Source organism: Humulus lupulus, chromosome 4, assembly GCF_963169125.1.
Source record: "Humulus lupulus chromosome 4, drHumLupu1.1, whole genome shotgun sequence".
Classification (NCBI taxonomy): Eukaryota; Viridiplantae; Streptophyta; class Magnoliopsida; order Rosales; family Cannabaceae; genus Humulus; species Humulus lupulus.
In genome coordinates this window covers 183467498-183486974 of record NC_084796.1, presented here as the reverse complement: position 1 = coordinate 183486974, position 19477 = coordinate 183467498, and the positions used below count along the sequence as shown (strand labels likewise).

Sequence of the window (19477 nt, the reverse complement as noted above, 5' to 3'; positions counted from 1 at the left end):
CTTGAGACAACATTGATAATCTATATAAGGCATCAATATTATCAATGGCACACTCAACCGAAACTCCTCGCACAAACACCTTTTTATTAACAGCCCCAGGAAAATTGGCATAGAGCTCATAAACCATTGAACAATTTTCCTTCGACATCTTATCATCCACAAAAAGTTGCCAACCTCGACGTAGAATCTCAGTCCTAATAATATTATATGTTTCAAGAGGGTACGTTTTTTCTTCTTGATATTCCATTCCGCGCTTTTGAATTACTGGACGTTGAGATAACTTTTGATAATGATCAAAGGCATCCTTGCTAATAAATAGCTTCGGATCAAACTCTTGAATTGGTTGAGGTGTTGGCAGGATTGGCTGAGTTTGGGATGGTTGGGTGCGGGATGTTGAAGGGCGATTAGCATTCTTAGAAGAGGCAGCCCTAGTAGGTTGTTTTCTTGGACCCATACTGACACAATTGATCAAATATGACAACACAAAAATTTGGCAGCACTTCCCCTAATTTACTATAATTTCCTCCACTGAATAACTAAAAAAAAATCACTCAAAGACACTAAATATAATAACAAGGAAATTCAACAACCCAATTCAATCCCTTAGCATAAAAGTACTTCAATTAAAACTTCAAAAAGAGAAGACTTACAAGCCCTTGATTCTTGAAGAATGCCCACTCTCAATGCTTCTTTCAATCTTCACTTCTTACTAATAGAAAACAATTAGGGTTAGAAGAAAAGCAAAGAAGAAAGAGATCAATATGGATTAGGAATTAGAAATTAGAAATATGGCTTAAGGGTATTTGAAATAAAAGGTAAAGGGGAGAAAATTGAGAGATTTTTCACAAGAAAAACTAGTTTGGGATGAAAGGAAATGAAAAATGAGAGGTATAGCTTAGAAAAAATGATTTTTGAACACTGCCCCTCTATCTGACACAGGTGCGTCGTGACCCAAACAGGGCAAGTCGTGACCCGCATCATATTTTTCCAAAATCTCCGTTCCCAGGTGCCGCGACTTAGCCTCTTCAAGACGCGGCCTGCCTCTATTTAAAGAACTTCACTGCTCTCTGTTTTGGCCAAGGGTCGCGACTTGTAAGCCCAAGTTGCGAACCGCCCCTCCTTCAATTTCCATGTAATGTCGCGACTTACTAGTTCAAGTGGCGACTTGGCCTGAAGACTAATTGAAAAACAATCTTTTCACGATTTGCATGAATTTTTTTTACAGACTTTATACTAAAAATAAATAAACTTTACAAATCCAAAATAAAATTAAATAAAATTGTCCACTAATTAAAAATAAAAACTAAAACTAAAATAAAATATAGGAATGCCTCCTATAGTGCTGTCGTTAACGTCATTTAGCCAAACGTGGAATACCCTATTTAAAGGGGTTCTAAACGGTCCTTCCAAATAATGCTTTAACCTCTGACCATTTACTTTAAAATGTCCTATTTTCTCGCTATGAATCTGAACTGCTCCATAAGGTAATGAGACCACAACTGTGAAGGGTCCCGACCACTAGACTTTAGTTTTCCTGGAAACAGCTTCAATCTATAATTAAATAACATAACTTTATCTCTCGGTTGGAAATCCTTTCTAATTATCCTTTTATCATGAAAAGCCTTAGAATTTTCTTTATAAATCTTTGCGTTTTCATAAGCCTCATTTTGAAATTCATCGAGCTCATTCAACTATAGAAGCCTATTCTGCCCCGCCATAAATAAATCCACATTCAACTTTTTCACCGCCCAATAAGCTCGATGCTCAAGTTCAACTAGTAAATGACATGCCTTCCCGAACACCAACCGATATGGTGACATACCAATCAGAGTCTTAAAGGCTGTGCGATATGCCCACAGTGAATCATCAAGTTTTTTCGATCAATCTTTCCATGATGTGTTTACAATTTTTTCTAAAATACTTTTAATATCCCGGTTTGATACTTCAACTTGACCATTAGCAAGTGGATGATAAAATAGGGCCTTTCGGTGATGAACTCCATAACGAGCGCATAGAGCTGTGAATGATTTATTACAGAAATTACTACCTCTGTCACTGATAATGGATTTTGGAGTACCAAACCAAGTAAAAATATTCTTATGAAGAAATTTAAGTACCTCATTTCCATCACAAGTAGGATTTTTTGTAGCTTCCACCCATTTAGAAACATAATCTACTGCCAAAAAAATGTACATATTATTATAAGATGATGGGAAAGGTCCCATAAAATCTATTCCCCACACATCAAATAGATCAACTTCCAGAATTCCAGTCATTGGCATTTGATCTCTTCTGGATGTATTACCAGTCCTTTGACAATGATCACAACTCTTAACAAAGTTATTAGCATGTTTAAATAATGTAGGCCAAAAAACCCACACTGCAAAACTTTTGCTACTGTCCTTGTTCCCCCAAAGTGACCATATGGATATCATTTCCTCTTCTGGGACCATCTTCTAATCACTTGATCTTCACAATGACAAAAAAGAATGGGCTCATCCCAATAATAATGCTTCACTTTCGAATAGAACTTTTTTAGTTGCTGCCTTAACATGTTCGGAGGCACAACTTTAGCTACCAAATAATTGACATAATCTGCAAACCATGGTATCGTCTCTTCACATTCAATCGAAAATAATTGTTCATCCGAAATTTTTTCATCAATTGGCTCCTCTTTCGCATTATGCTCTTCTTCTTTTTCCAATCTAGATAAATGATCAACAACTAGATTTTCTGTCCCCTTCTTATCATGAATTTCCATATCAAACTCTTGCAATAATAGGACCCATCGAATCAGGCGAGGTTGAGCATCATTTTTGGTCATAAGATAACTAATTGCTGAATGATCTATGTAAAAAATCACCTTATTACCAATTAAATATGGCCTGAACTTGTCAAATGCAAAGACTATTGCAAGTAATTCCTTCTCAGTAGTTGCGTAATTTAATTGAGCATCATTCAAGGTTCGACTAGCATAATAAATCATTCGGAATACCTTGTCAACTCGATGTCCAAGAACCACTCCTACTACATAATCACTAGCATCACACATTAATTCAAAAGGAATTTCCCAATTTGGTGATACAACAATTGGAGCGAATACCAATTTCTCCTTCAGTTTGTTAAATGCCCTTAAACAATCAGAATCAAAGTTGAACACCACACCATTCATAAGTAAAGTAGATAAAGGCTTTGAAATTTTTGAAAAGTCCTTTATGAACCTCTTATAAAATCCAGCATGGCTCAGAAAATTTCGATCCCCTTTAACAGACACTGGAGGAGGTAAATTTTCTATTGTTGAAATCTTGGCTTTATCTACCTCAATTCCATGGCGTGAAATCTTGTGGCCCAAAACTATTCCTTCTATCACCATAAATTGACATTTCTCCCAGTTTAATATTAAATTTGACTCCTCACATCTTTTTAGATTCCTTTCCAAATTAGCCAAACATCCATCAAAAGAGGGTCCAAAGACTGAAAAGTCATCCATAAAAATTTCAATACCTTTTTCCACCATGTCTGAAAAGATAGACATCATACATCTTTGAAAGGTGGCGTGAGCATTACATAACCCAAATGGCATCCTCCGAAAGGAAAATGTTCCATAAGGGCATGTGAAGGTAGTATTTTCTTGATCCTCCAGTGCTATAGGAATTTGATGGTATCTCGAATACCCATCCAAGAAGCAGTAATAAGGATGGCCTGCCAATCTATCTAGCATCTGATCTACAAAAGGTAAAGGGAAATGGTCTTTCATGGTGGCCTTATTTAGCTTACGGTAATCAATACAAATTCTCCACCCCGTCACCGTACGAGTTGGAATAAGTTCATTATTATTATTTTTAACCCCTGTCATGCCACCCTTCTTTGGAACTACCTGGACAGGACTAACCCAAGCACTATCAGATATTGGGTAAATTACCCTTGCATCCAACCATTTAAGGATTTCTTTCCTTACCACTTCTTTCATTGAAAGATTGAGCCTCCTTTGAGCATCAATACTAGGCTTACTATCATCCTCCATTAATATACGGTGCATCATTATTGAAGGACTAATACCCTTAATATCTGCCAAAGTCCATCCAATTGTTAATTTGTGAGCCCTTAATACCCTAAGAAGCTTCTCTTCTTCAGTCACAGACAAAGAAGCTGAAATAATAAATAGGAGAGTGTCATTCTTCCCCAGATAAGCGTACTTAAGATGATCAAGTAAGGTTTTTAACTCAAGAGCTAGTGGCTTCTCAATGGATGGGAGAGGTCTCTCAGGCACTTGCCCTAATTCCTCATATTTCTTTTTATTTCCCTAATGAATTCAACCACTTAACATACTCACTTGCTTCAATACCAGCACACTCTTCAGGACTTGTAATCAAACTCAACTCCGATGGATCCTTAATAGACTGGACCTTTTTACTTGGTTCCTCCAATACACTAACACAAAAACAACTATCACTAGCTGAAGGATGTTTCAAAGCTTTGAAAACATTAAAAACAACCTCATCACCTTGTACTATGAGCCTTAACTCTCCCTTCTGAACGTATATCAATGCTTTCCCCGTGGCCAAAAATGGTCGTCCCAATATAATAGGCACATCCTCATCTTCTTCCATATCTAATACAATGAAATTCGCTGGGAAAATGAACTTATCTACCTTTACTAGAACATCCTCTATAAAACCTCTGGGTGTGTTAATGAATGATCAGCCAGTGGAAGAGTAACAGTAGTGGGTCTAGCTTCCCCCAAACCAAGCCTTTTAAATATAGACGGCAGCATTAAATTTATGATTGCACCCATATCACATAAAGCTCTCTCACAATGAAAGTTCCCAATGGTGCAAGGCATAGTAAAGCTGCCCGGATCTCTTAACTTTTGAGGAAGCTTCTTTTGAATAATTGCACTACACTCTTCTATTAATGCAATGGTTTCATAATCCTCCATTTTTCTCTTATTAGACAATATCTTTTTCATAAACTTCACATAACTAGGAATTTGTTCTAGAGCCTCTGCAAAAGGAATGTTAATGTGAAGTTTCATAAATAGTTCAAGAAATTTGGAGAATTGTTTGTCAAGATTAGCCTTTCGAAATCGTTGAGGATATGGAATCTTTGGTGTAGGCTCAGTGTATTTTGGTTTTTCTATCTTTGGAAGGTCTTCAATAACCTCCTCTTGTCTTGGACTAGTAACATGTTGATCCTCTTTCTTCGTCCCCTTGTCATCCACTGTAGGTCCATCATACTTAGTCCCACTCCTCAAAGTGACAGCTTGACATTGCTCTTTAGGATTTACCTCTGTGGAACTAGGCAAATTCCCTTGTTGTCTACTAGAAAACATTTGAGCCAATTGACCTATTTGTGTCTCCAAACTCCTGATTGAAGACCTTGTCTCTGCCATAAATTGATTTAATTGATCTGGTTGAATTGTTGGTGGGTTGATTTGAGGATGTGGTTGGGGATGAGATGGGCATGGATTCTAATCATAATATGGTCTAGAATGTATTCCATAATTCAGTTGCTGAGGGGGTTGTTGAGATGGGTACTATGGATATTGTGGTTGTAACCCTTGATTATTTTTCAAAGACAGATTAGGGTAATTTTTCAAAGCAGGAGTATAGGAATTGGAGTAAGTGTTGGGTGCAGGTCTTGAAAAATTACCAATAACATGTGCTTGTTCCAAAGGCATATTATTCACATCACTTGAGCAACTAGTTGTGCTCGGGAATTGTTCATAAGAATGTGGTCCCCCACAAATCTCACAACTCATGACATTCTGTACTTTCATTGCTTGTGCAGGGAGATTAGTCTGTTGCAATTGCTTGGTTAGAGATGCCACCTGAGCGGTCAATAGCGCAATTGGATCAACTTTTAAGACTCCTACTACTTTCTTGTTCTCACGCTCAATAGGCCAATTTTAGTTATTCATGACCATCTCTTCCAATAATTCATATGCTTCATTAGCGCTTTTTCTCATAAACGCTCCTCCTGATGCTGCATCAATAATTGTCCTTATATTGCCCCCCAAACCATTGTAAAAAGTATGAACTAACAGCCACTTCTCTATTCCATGATGTGGGCATTTCCTTTGCAACTCTTTAAATCATTCCCATGTATCATATAAAGACTCCCAATCCAGCTGATGGAAATTATTAATCTCTCCTCTTATTCTGGCTGACTTGACAGGAGGAAAATATTAAACAAGGAATTTCTAAGACAAATCTTCCCAAGTAACTATAGAGTTGGCTTGTAATGAATTCAACCAACTCTTAGCTTTGTCCCTTAGTGAAAATGGGAATAATCTCAATCTTACAACATCGTTACTCACCACATTCATTTTGAATGTCGCACATAGCTCTAAAACGTTTGTGATATGGAGATTTGGATCCTCATTTGGTAACCCCCCCTATATGCAGGTTTTCTACATCTCTGTGATAAACTTAAACATATAGTAGACATTAAGCATGGAAACCTAATTACTACACAAGTCATATAGGTACTTTCATCCAATATGAAACCTATGTTTATATAATGATAGCATATTCAATTCTCATCTTTCGAATTTTGAATCAAAATAATAAATCAAGAAAATATTGATCAAGTATTTACTAGCATTAAACACACATTATATAGATTAGAATAGTGAAGGAAAATCAATAGAACATCATAATTAAATTAGATTGAAATCCTAGTGACTACATTAAACCCTAGATAAAATTGTTTAGTTCATATCAGACATGACTAAATCAACAAAATAATAATTCAAAAACATAAGATTCACAAACTTAAAGAAGAAAGAAAAATATAAAAATGCAGAACACTAGTCTAAAAATCAAAATTAGTCTCTAAAAAACGTAATTAAAAACTGACCTAATGACCTAATTAAACCCTATATATGAGTTTATAGTAAAAACGATTACAAAAGCTGTGTTTTTCATATGCGGGCCGCGACTTGGCCTTCTCTGGGTCACGACCCGTGTCTATTTTTGAAGCATTCCAAATCTGCACAAGTCTTCAGGCGCCGCAACTCAAGCATATCAAGTCGAGGCCCGTGTCCAGGATTTCCCCTTGCTTAGCCTCTGACTTTTCCTTGCGCCGCGACTTATAAGGTCAAGTCGTGAAACTAATTGCCTTCAGTAGCCATATGTTTTTGACTTGCCTAGGGTCGCGACTTATAAGCTCAAGTCGTGGCTCTAATTACAATTTTTTCTCAAATTAGGTCTTTCAACTCGTCTCTTCATCAAAAACTGACTTTTAATCGTCCTTAGCATCATTTTGAGTCCAACAACCGCCAAGAGCATTGTTTTTCCACCATTGTCTATTCTTTTTAAATTTTTCCCATGATTCACCGCACCAACCTGCAACAAAGACAAATAAAAGCGTAATCTTGCACAAAACATAGATAAAGACTCAAGATTACCACAAAAACATTATCTAAAATGACACTAAAATGAAGTTATCAATTACCCTTTGCAGAGAATGGACGCTTGATCAGTTTTTCTTCTAGACAAGATTCACATATAGGAAATTCACCTAACGTGAGTTCCCTCAAAGGCTCATCCTTTGTAAGTCTTTGAATTCTATCATAGCCAATGTGACGTAGTCTCAAATGCCATAAATATGTCATGTTGTCGTTATCGGTCTTTTGATGTTTATTGGTCCTAGGTTTAGCTACTTTGAATAAATCATTGTTAAGAGAGAGGGGTTCGTTAGGTGACAAAATATAAAGCCTTTTTTCCAAACATGCAATACACAATTGTGATCCATTGAAAGAAATAGATATATTAGAACTTGTGAAAGTCATAACAAATTGTTCTAATTGCAACATGGAAACTGAAATTAAATTTCTACTAAAATTTGGAATTAAAAATACTTCATTTAAAATGAAAAATTTAGTTCCGAACTTCAGAAGAGCTCTCCCTTTAGCTTGGACCGCAACGAATTCTCTGTTCCCAACTTTAAGCTTTAAGCCGCATTCGTCCACTTCCTTCCACGATTCAAGAAGCTGTAAAGAGTTGCAAACATGGTTGGTAGATCCTGAATCAATAATCCAAACAAATTTATCATTCACTAAAACACATGTTTCTAAGATAAATGAACTATAATCATTACCTTTGTTTTTTGCTACTAGAAACTTGGGGCAATCTTGTTTCCAATGCCCCTTCTCTTTGCAGTGAAAGCACTTATCTTTACCTTTCTTGTTTTTCTTGTTTAGCACCTTAGGCGTCTGTGCATTTGGTTGTGCAGTCGTCTTTGCATGCTTGGGGTTGTTGTTTTGTCCACCATTCCTCTTGTTTCCAACTTTCAAAGATGAAGCTTGGTTAGCTTTAGCCTTAGCTAGATCAGCAGCAGTAGTAGTAGTTGTCTTCTTTTTTCCTCCCTTACTTGGTCCACCCATGATAGACTCAAAAGTCTGAAGCTCGTTCATGAGCTGTGTCAAACCATAGTTTGAGTTTATTCAACACATAGTTGGTGGTGAACGGTAGGAAAGCTGGAGAAAGACTATTGAGGATTAAGCCAACTTGAGTTTCCTCATCTATTGTTGCTCCATTCAGTTCAGCTTCCTAAAAGTAGTTTGTCATTTTGATCAGATGATGGAAGACATGTTGAGAAGGTGACATCCGAGCATTGGCATATTTCTTGACCTGGCACCAAACATGTCTTGGAGCTGATCAATGATTTCGTAAGCCGTCTCAACATTCTCCATCTTTGTCTTGAGAGTGTCAACCATAATAGTCAACATGTAGTACTGCTGTAACGACCCAAATTCGCTAATAAGGCTTAAGGGCCTTGATTAGCGTGCCAGGAGGGCATGATGGGATTTATGTGTGATTTTAATGATTTAAATGCATGGTTATGATTTAAAGCATGTTATATGACTATTTGTTTATCTGTGATGCATGACTATGTATGTTAGTATGCATGTAGGCCCGGATCGTGTTAGAAGGGCATAATTGTAATTTTGGCCATGTTGGGCATAACTGCGTTGATATGTGTTGATTATTGAGGCCACAGTGGTATGTGGATGTATCTGTGCTTTGTGACTCGAGGCGATCCCAGTGAGCAGGCTAGCGGAAAGTGATGACAGGAATTTATACCCGGCTCGGGGCGAGCCTGGAGGTATGAACAGGAATTCAGAGAAATAGATTGAGATTTATTTTGATGATGGGGGATAATTATTTGGTGATTTATCAGGTATTGGGAAGCAACGGGAAAATATTAGAGACACTTGAGGATTAGCGGGAATTGGGTAAATGACTAAAATGGCCCTACTTGGGAAAAAGGGTTTAGAATTAATAGGGAGGGCATTTTGGTCAATTGGCTTTTGAAGATAGAATAAATAAGGCTTTATACACTTAGTGGATTTTGTAGAATAGAGTAAAGGGGCTGAAAAAAGAAAGGAAAAAGGAAAGAAAGAAAAGAGAGAAAACTGATGGGTTTTCTAAGGGATCGGTTTGGGGGTTCTAGCACCTCTTCTCTTCATTTTTTTCTTGAGGTCAAGCTCAGTGGGGAGCTAGGATAGGCTGTGCATCAAGAATCTTAAGGTCACACTTGAAGACTTGGCAAGGATTAGCAAGAACATCTGAAACTTGAGGTAAGTTCTTGAGGATTTCTGTTTTAGGGTTTTGGCTGGTTTGAGCTGTGTTTTGAACTGAGTTGTTGGGAACTTTAGGGGATTTCTGGGCAAGCTTTGAGGATGAACAAGCTAAGGAGGCCTAGGGTTGAATCAAGGTCGAAATTGCATCAATGGTAAGAATTCTAAGCCTTTAACTTTGTTGTTGATTGAATTTCTGGTTTTTGAGTTCTTCATGTTAGATTTTGAGATTTGGGTTGAATGTGATTGGGTTTTGAGTTCTTGGGATGCTTGGGATGAGTGTGGAGTGTGTATAAGCTTGATTTTGGGTTTGGAAAAGGTTTGGACAAGTTTGGAGTTGAAATGGGAGGAGAAAATCGCAAGATGCGATTTTTGGTTCTGCTGGGCTGCAACTAGCGCTACAGCGCTAGTCAGTGGGCGCTGTAGCGCTAGCCCCTGTTCTGGGGGGAGTGTTCTGCTTGTAGCGCTACAGCGCCCTCTTTAGAGCGCTGTAGGCTGCACTGTTCACAGAGGTGAATTTTTGGGTTTTTATGAGGGATTTTGACCTAGGGTTCGGGGTTCGATTCCGCCACTTTGTTTTGGGGATTTAGGACATCCCGGGGGGCTCGGGATTGGTCTCGAGGCTAGGTATTCGGACTTGGGGTTCGGTGTTGACTTTGACCTATGTTTATGCCTAGGTGTGCGCTAAGGCTCGTGTGGGATCGTGCTCAAGGAGTCAGGTGATTTAAGCTATCGAATTGACAGGTAAGAAAACTATAACACCCGTAGGTTAGGGCATGAGCCCATAGTGTGATTGCCGGGCATGGCCCTATATTGCATGTTGCATGATGAGATGATTGCAGGGCATGGCCCCAGATTGTGTTGTGTGTAAACGTTTAACCTTAAATGAATCATGATGTGTGTGAATGATTATTTTGAATGTACTATATGTGTGATTATGATGAAATGAACGGCAAGGGCCGAGTACGGCGTAGGCCGGGGCGGCCGTGGGCCGAAAGTAACACCTAGCACATGGGATGCTATATTCAGGGTGGGACCCAAGGGATACATGAGTTATCCTCGCGGTGAGAACCGATACCCCAGGCTTCGGTAAGGCTTTGGGGCGGCATGGCCGTGTTTGCTTAGTCTAATGATTGACTTGTTTATCTGTGGATTATCTGATATGATTAACCATATATATTTGCATATGTTATGTTCTGCATGAGTTTTCTTGCTGGGCTTCGGCTCACGGGTGCTCCGTGTTGCAGGTAGGGCAAAGACTGAGTCAACCAACCATGAGTACGGAGAGCGTGAAGCGACGCGTACATGTTTGGCCTGGCCGACTGCTTTGGTTGGGGGTTTATTTGAAAATGGCTGTAATAATCTATGATTTTGTAACTGATCAACTGTAAACTTATTTCAAGATGTAAATAGTTTTCAAACCTTTTTTTGGGATCCCAATTTTCTAATACTAGAAGTTTTTATTGAGTCAACGCATTTTCAAAGATTACAGCCTTAACTTTTAATCAGTCACACTTTTGTTCAAAACCTCGGTTAGCGAGTTCATTGCACACTGTTTCGTCTTAAAAACTCACTTAGTAACGGCTCTAAGGATGTAGGGCGTTACAACTGCGCCTTGTTGTTAGCCGCCTGCCAACGCTCATACTTATCCCTGACAGACTTGTTAGTAGCTTCAACTAGAACTTCTGGGGATTCCTTAGTCATGACGAACTTGGATTGTCACCAATCAACCCAATTTTGATGTTTTGCTTCCATTTAAGGAAGTTTTCTCTAGTGAGTTTCTCCATCGAAAATTTAGAAAGGATGGGAGTAGACAGAAACATACTTAAAAACTACTTATTATCAATAAAATAGAAATGAATCACTTTTGCTCAATAAAGCTTCTATTCACTCTAATTTCAAGAAATAGCACAACATATACAAAAAAATATGTATGATATGAGAAAAAATACCAAAATAGTCATATCTCTATTTCTTTAGGTTTTTATCAATCTATGATATCATTGTCCTGGTTGGCGAGAGTAAAAAATACCACTAGTTAAATAAAGTTGTAAACTTATTTAATAATGGACACCATTATTAATAACCTACTATTCAATCAAAATAAGAAATAAAAATTTCTTATTTTATGAGCTAGACCCACGGTTTCGATAATCAATAGATTTAGTCCTAGTAGTCACCGTAGGGGTGAGTCTAGTAGAATTTGACCTATAATTATCTATCTTTCGAAATCTAACGTTGTCAAAATAACTAATGAATACCTTTCATAGGGGGACGAATATATTGACCTTGTTAAACAACGGTGGAGATCAAATAAAATTCTTAAAATAAGTTCATTATAAATATAGTATTTTTATTATTAATTTTCGATAATTAATGACTATGGTTCTCCCAAAAATTATAAGAGTTAAATCTTTAAAAAACCAAAGCCCTATAATTTTCTATTAATTCTAAAGTGTCACATTGAAACAAATTTAATTATATTAGAATTAATTTGATGCTAATCAATATTTAGGTTTAACTATTATAATTAACATATACAATTAAGTCCAACTCAGGCAAATGGGCCTTAACGATTGAGCTTGTATGGAGGAGGGCTGGGTCCAGTATGTCGTTCCCACTACAAAGGCCCCCATACTTCCATACAAGGTTCAAAAGATAGGAATTTAAACCTTCGTTTTATTAATTGTTATTAATTGATTAGGCCTACTATAGTCATGCAAAGCAAATGAGCCTTCACAAGTAGAACCACTCATAGGAGATGAATTTAAATTTTACATTTTCTAATGGGCCCAAATAAAACCTATCAATTTATGAATATTTTATTTGGTAAAATCCATATATCTAGCAAACATATGGGATACTATATGCATCTAAGCCCAATTGCAAAAATACCACATATAGTGCAAACAGACATGTTATAATTGGATGGGTCTAATCATGTTACTATATGAGCAAGTCTATGAATTTATGTAAAAAAACCAAAATTTATTTCATTTTCAAAAATACCACAATTAATTTTCTAGAATTTATCAAAAAAATTCGAATTAATTATATTTTTACAAAAATAAGTCAATTTAAATGAAATTTATCAACAATTAACAAAAGTTAATTTAAATTTCATTTATCAACAATCAACTTGGTTTAGGTTAATTTGAAAAATATTAATTTAATTTAAATAGGATTTATCAACAATTACCAAAGTTAATTTAACTCTCATTTATTAAAAAATATTTTATTAATTGGTTGAAAAAATGATACTTTTCAAAATTTAACCAATTTTAAATTTTCAAATCAATATCTTAAGAGTTTTTCAAAAAATATGTTGTGTTGTTACAATAATAAGCTAATATTTTAATCATTTGAAAAAAAAATATTAATAGTTATAACAACCCAAAAATATCTCAAAATAGTTAAATAAATTCAAATATCCATGAAAATATCTAACTAACAACTTTCAAATTTCAAATAATTTAAATATTAAAAACTATAGAATAAACTTATATTGATATTTTCAAAAAAAGATTTTATAAAAATAACAAGTTTTTAAAAGAAAATATCTTAAATATCTGATATCTTAATTCTAATATTTTAATATATTAAAAGATTTAAAATTAAGTTGTTAGTCTATTTTTAAATTTGAATTTGAATCTTTGTAGAAAATATCTAATTATTTAAATCTCAAACAACAAAAATATCTTATTTTAAAAAAACAGTTTTAAATGATAAAATAAATCAGATTTTTTTGGCTTTGTTATAAATAATCAATTTCACAATTTTATTTTCTTTAACTAAAAAAAAAATAAAAAAATGTGAAGAACAATACCTGTAACCAAGGGGCGTAGGGTTGGGCGTGCGCTCGCGGCAGCTGTGCAATGTGCGCACGTGCGCGAGGTGTCCAGGCGATGCGTGCGCTGGTGTGCGCAACCAAGCAAAATTTTTGAAAAAAAAATTGTGCAACTTTTTCAAACCAAAACCATTTTCTAATTAATTTTTACCATGTTTTATACAAAATAAAGAATATATAAAAATTAATAGCATAGAAAACACAACAAAATAACCTAAAAATTGCTAATAATCACATAGAATTCAATATGCTTCATAAAATCATGAAATCCATCCAATTACTGAACACATCATCTAATTCAATTTTTAACATGTTCATGCATGAAAATAAAGATTACTGAAGGCTCTGAGGTCAATTGTTAGGAAAAACTTGTACATGATCTTTATTTATTTTCATGTGCATCTAATATTAAACAAGTTAATATGAGACAACCTAGAACATGCTTCTAAAATTGAATTCAAAAAGAAATAATGATAAGAATACTTACATTATACGCAGCGGAATGAATGAATCATTCCTTCAGCTTCTCTAACCCTTGTATCCTTTCTGTCGCAGAGTATTACTAAGAAACTAAACCGTTCTTCAATTTTCTTCACAGTCTTCCAAAGTATACTTAGAATTACCTAGACTAGGGTGGGCAATTCTCAACACATGAGATAGATATAGAAAGAAGAAGAAAAAAGAGAAATGAGGCTTAGAAAAGGACTTATGCAGTAGATAGAATCTAAAACCTATTAGAAACTTGTGATTCAACTCTCACTTAGCATTCCTTTTATAGGCTCAATTAGGCCACTTATTTAATTAAAAATCAATAAAATAATAGCCAATAATCATCCCTAGGTGAAAATTATCATGGACTTTAGGCCCGTGAAATTTCTCATTTGATTATAAGCCCCGTTGGACTTAAAATCAAGCCTTGTATTAATTTTTTTTGATGTAATTAATTAAATAATTATTCAAATCCTTTATCAAATTAATTATTTATAATTTGAATCTTGATTTAAACTTATTTATTAATTTAGATACCAATTTATCTTAATTAATAAATCTGCCCTAATTTCTTTTTTCTTCTCTAAAATGTATAACTCTGTGAAACTATCCAAAATTGACCTGGTCAACTTTGATAATTCTAATTGATAATTAAATCAATTAATTAAGACTATCTAGATAATTTTATCCAAGGTAAAATGGGGACCATGGGCCTATGAAATCAAGCTCTAATAAGTTATCATAAATCTAACAAATAAATTTACTAACTTATTAATACCTCGTGACTCCACTAAAGACTTGGAATTGAACTTTTGAATTCGTAGAACGCTTTATAAGAAATATAGATACGTTATTAATTATCCATTGTTACAACCATAATTTTCACTCAATCCTCTATAGACGGTCTAGAATGAGATGAGACTAAAATACTGTTTTATCCCTCATTGTATTTTATCCTTAAAACACTTAGTTCCTTGTAAATGATATTTCAGTAAACTAATATTAATTACTAAAATGAGATCTCTACCATTTAGCTCCTTGAACCAAACTAAAAGGAAACAATCGTTTCACTTCTTCATCAGTAGCTATAGATGTTCATATATATGATTAACACTCCCACTCAATTATACTACCAAGTTTCCAAGATGTAAGTATGGGTTAGTACGTAGGGTAAGCCGGTAACGAACAAGTCAAAGAACTCAAATAACACAATTAGTTAGAATACTAACCACTCATAATTGAGATTGAATTGACCTATGGTCAACTATATGATATGACTAGAATAAATAATAACAGTATGTTTACTTATCCTATCTATTGTCAATACCAGTCCAGTCCGATGTAACAAATGCATCTGATCTTATCTACTTTGCTAATGTTCTAGAAAGAACATAACACTGCAATGTGTAAGTAGATCATATCGGGGATTAACAAGTCAGTGTAAATCCTGTGCACTGACTAATCTTAGGATTCATTTATATTTGAACGTATAATCATATTTATATTCCACTATGATCACATCACTCTAAATACGATTAGTTATATGCTCGGGATTTAATAGAAGTTTATATTAAATAAATAATCATGAAAATAAAATATGTGAGCAAAGTGATTGACCAAGCCAAAACATGTTTTCTATTCTTTTATTGATAATAAATGAGATTACAAAGAAAATGAGTTTTAATTAGGGCATAAAACCCCAATAATTATGTCCTCCTTTATTTTTTCATTAATTAGAGCTGGTCAAAATTAATGTTTTACCCTTCTAATTACCTATTGATCCTTAAGTACCATTAATTCACTAGAGAATAATTAAACAATAATCTAATTATAGATTTGAGCTCAATAACTATTCAGTTCTAGAATCAACCCTTAAGGGAACCAATATTTGATCAGTTAGGAAAGCTTGGATTCCATTATTGTAATTCATGTTCCCAGCCTTCCATGATATTGAATCTCCAAAACAAAAGTCTAAGAGACCTTAACGAGTGAATCAAAAGATCCAATAAACATAAACACGAGTTCATGAATACTCAGGATTTAGACTGATCTACAAATTATCATCTATTATGACAAGAATTAAATCTTTACATCAAACAGTAAATTTATAAAGATGATTAATTCTCATCGGTCCTGTCATATATAATCTCTATTATATGCAGCACATTTACTAAGATGTCTATCCACATCAGTAATCTAAATCTAGATTACTTGCATCTCGTATGCTTAGCAAATCGTACTAGTAACCATTCATTAAAGATTCATTACTTTAATATGTGACTAAATATTTTATTTATTATATATGATCTTAATTCTCTCGTACTAATACAAGATCATATTCTCATGAATGAATAGGGAATTTTCTTGATATTATTATATAATTAATTCAAACAATAATTATAACATTCAAATATAATAAAATTGTAATTTTATTTAAAACAAATAAAATTTCTTTACATGATTTTAGGGCATTAATCCCAACAATCTCCCACTTGCCCTTAAAGCAAGTGAGACATCTCCCTTAATCCCATATTGCGCACGTGACCCATGAATGACTTTTCAGGAAGTATCTTGGTTAATGGGTTAGCCAGGTCCTGTTCGACGCTATCTTCATAACAGCCACATCACCTTGGTGCACAATCTCTCTTACCAGATGATATTTCCTTTCTATATGCTTCCCTCTCTTGTGGCTTCTCGGTTCTTTAGAATTAGTTACTGCTCCATTGTTGTAACAGTACAAGATTAGTGGCTTATCCATATATGGAACAACTTCCAGATCAGTGTAGAACTTCCTCAACCAAACCGCCTCCTTAGCTGCTTTAGAAGCTGCTATTTATTTGACTTCGATGGTTTAATCAGCTATGCTAGATTGCTCAATGCTTCTCCAGACAACAGTTCCTCCACCAAGAGTGAACACTGACCCATATGTCAATTTTTGACTGTCTTTTTCTTATTGGAAATCAGAATCAGTGTATCCAGTAGGGTTTAGCTCACCCCCTGAATATACCAACATATAGTCTCTCGTTCTCCTAAGATACTTGAGAATGTGCTTTGCTACAATCCAGTGTTCCAAACTAGGATTTGATTGATGATGACTTACAATCCCAATTGCATAACATATGTCGGGCCTAGTACACAACATAACATACATCAACTGCTGAAGCATAAGGATACTTTATCATTTCCTCTTCCTCTTGAGATGTCTTGGGACATTGTTCCTTGGAGAGTGCAATTTTATGTTTGGTTGACAATTGACCTTTCTTGGAATTATCCATAGAGAATCTTTCTCGCACCTTATCTATATAATTAGCCTAAGAAAGTGCCAAGAGCTTGTTCTTCCTATCCTTTAGGATTTGGATTCCCAGAACATAGCTCGCCTCGCCCAAATCTTTCATTTGGAACTTTTCAACTAACCACTTCTTTACATTTGACAATGTCGCTACATTGTTCCCAATGAACAAAATGTCAACAACGTAAAGAACTAAGAAAACCATCACTTTTCCATTGATGTATTTATACACACATGCTTCATAGACATTGTGTTCGAAGCCATATGTTTTAATTGTTTCATCAAAAGTGATATTCCAAGATCTAGATGTTTTCTTTAATCCACAAATGTATTTCAGCAACTTGCACACCTTTTGATCTTCCCCTTTCTTTATGAACCCTTCTGGTTGTACCATATAGATACTTTTATCAAGATAGGCATTCGTAAATGCTATCTTGACGTTCATTTTCCATATCTCATAATCATTGGCAGTCGCTATGGATAAGAGGATACGAATGGATTTGAGCATGGCCACAGGAGAAAATGTTTCTTCATAATCAATACCTTCTCTTTGAGTGCAACCTTTTGCTACAAGTCTCTACTTTCCCATCTATACCTCTTTTCTTCTTGTATATCCACTTACACCCTATGGGCCTAAATTCTTTAGGTGGATCCATAAGTTCCCAGACAGAATTGGAATACATCGATTCCATTTCTTGGTTCATGGCTTCTTGCCATTTCTCATTTTCAGAATAATCCATTGCCTCTTTAAAGGTTAATGGATCGTCCTTGTCTATATCAGAAACAAGGACATGTGCCTTATGTTTGTAGCGAACAGGTTGTCTCACATTCCTCCCATTGCGACATTCCACTGGGGTTTCTTTTTCAGAAATTATTGTTTCCTCGGTTTGTCGTTTATTATTTAATGATGAAGATGGTTGTGATGGAATCTTATTAGCTGTGAGTTCCTCCAATACTACCTTGCTCCAAGGTTTATAGTTATTCATATAGTCATGTTCAAGGATTGTCGCATTTGTTGAAACAAATACCTTTTGATCCTTGGGACTATAGAAATAACCACCTCTTGTTTCTAGAGTTATCCAACAAAAATGCACACTTCCATCTTGATTCAAGTTTCCCTTATTTAGGTTTAAGAACATGAGCAGGACAGCCCCAAATGCGGAAATTATGCAAACTAGGTTTGTTTCCATTCCACAGTTCTAGTGGTGTTTTGCTAATAGTCTTAGATGAGACTACATTCAAAATGTACGTCGCCATTTTAAGTGCATATCCCCAGAATGAGAGAGGAAGTGAAGAGTAGTTTAACATAGACCTCACCTTGTCCAACAAGGTCCTCTTTCTTCTTTCAGAAATACCATTTTGCTGTTGCGTCCCTGGTGCTGTGAGTGGGGATAGAATACCATGCTCCTGCAATAAACTTTGAATTCTAAATCCAAATATTCTCCACCTCAATCAGATCGAAGTGTCTTTAAAGTCTTACCTAACTGCTTCTCAGCCTCATCTTTGAATTCTTGAAACTTACCAAAGGTTCAGATTTCCTAAGCATTAGGTAAGTATGACCATATCTTGTGTAATCGTCAATAAAAGTGACGAAATACTCATACCCAACTCTTGCTTGTATATTGATTGGACCACAGACATCGTTGTGTACAAGCTCCAAATATTCTTTGGATTTATTGCCTTTCTCTGAGAAAGGACATTTGATCATTTTTCCTTCTAGACAAGATTCACAAACCGGAAGAGTTCCAACTCTTAGTTCTCTCAAATGTCCATATTTTGTTAACCGGTTTATCCTATCTAAACCTATATAACCAAGTCTAAGATGCCAAAGAAATGTGTCATCATCGTTTGAAACTTTTGTCTTTTGTCAATTCTGAATTATTGAGCATTTGTTCCTTCTAATGAAAGTGATAAAGTCAAAATATTCAATTGCATGTCTAAAGAAAAAATTAAGAATAATCAAATTGTAAATAATATATTATAGAATCATTACATGCAATAAAATTCCAAATTAATTGCATGTCTAAGACCCCTGTCTGTAATTCAATACACAGGCCATGACTTGCCCCTCACAGTCGAGGCACGCCTCTAAAACAGAAACCCCTCCAGTGCCCTGGGTTCACACGGATCACACCGCCCCAAGAACAGGGTCGCGGTGCAACTCTTCGAACCCATATTTTCCCTATTTTTTTTCCAGCCAAACCTAACAAATAATCACTCAAAATCATACCCAAAGCCAGAACTAAATTATAGTACAATATCAACA

The 19477-nt window shown here is 35.3% G+C and overlaps 1 non-coding gene across 1 annotated transcript; it reads left to right on the top strand.

Moving 5' to 3' along the window:
* The first annotated feature begins 6056 nt into the window (after nucleotides 1-6056).
* Nucleotides 6057-6163, top strand: LOC133833584 (small nucleolar RNA R71). The gene has a single exon (XR_009892957.1). It is a non-coding gene; the product is annotated as a small nucleolar RNA R71 (small nucleolar RNA).
* Nucleotides 6164-19477: the final 13314 nt, after the last annotated feature.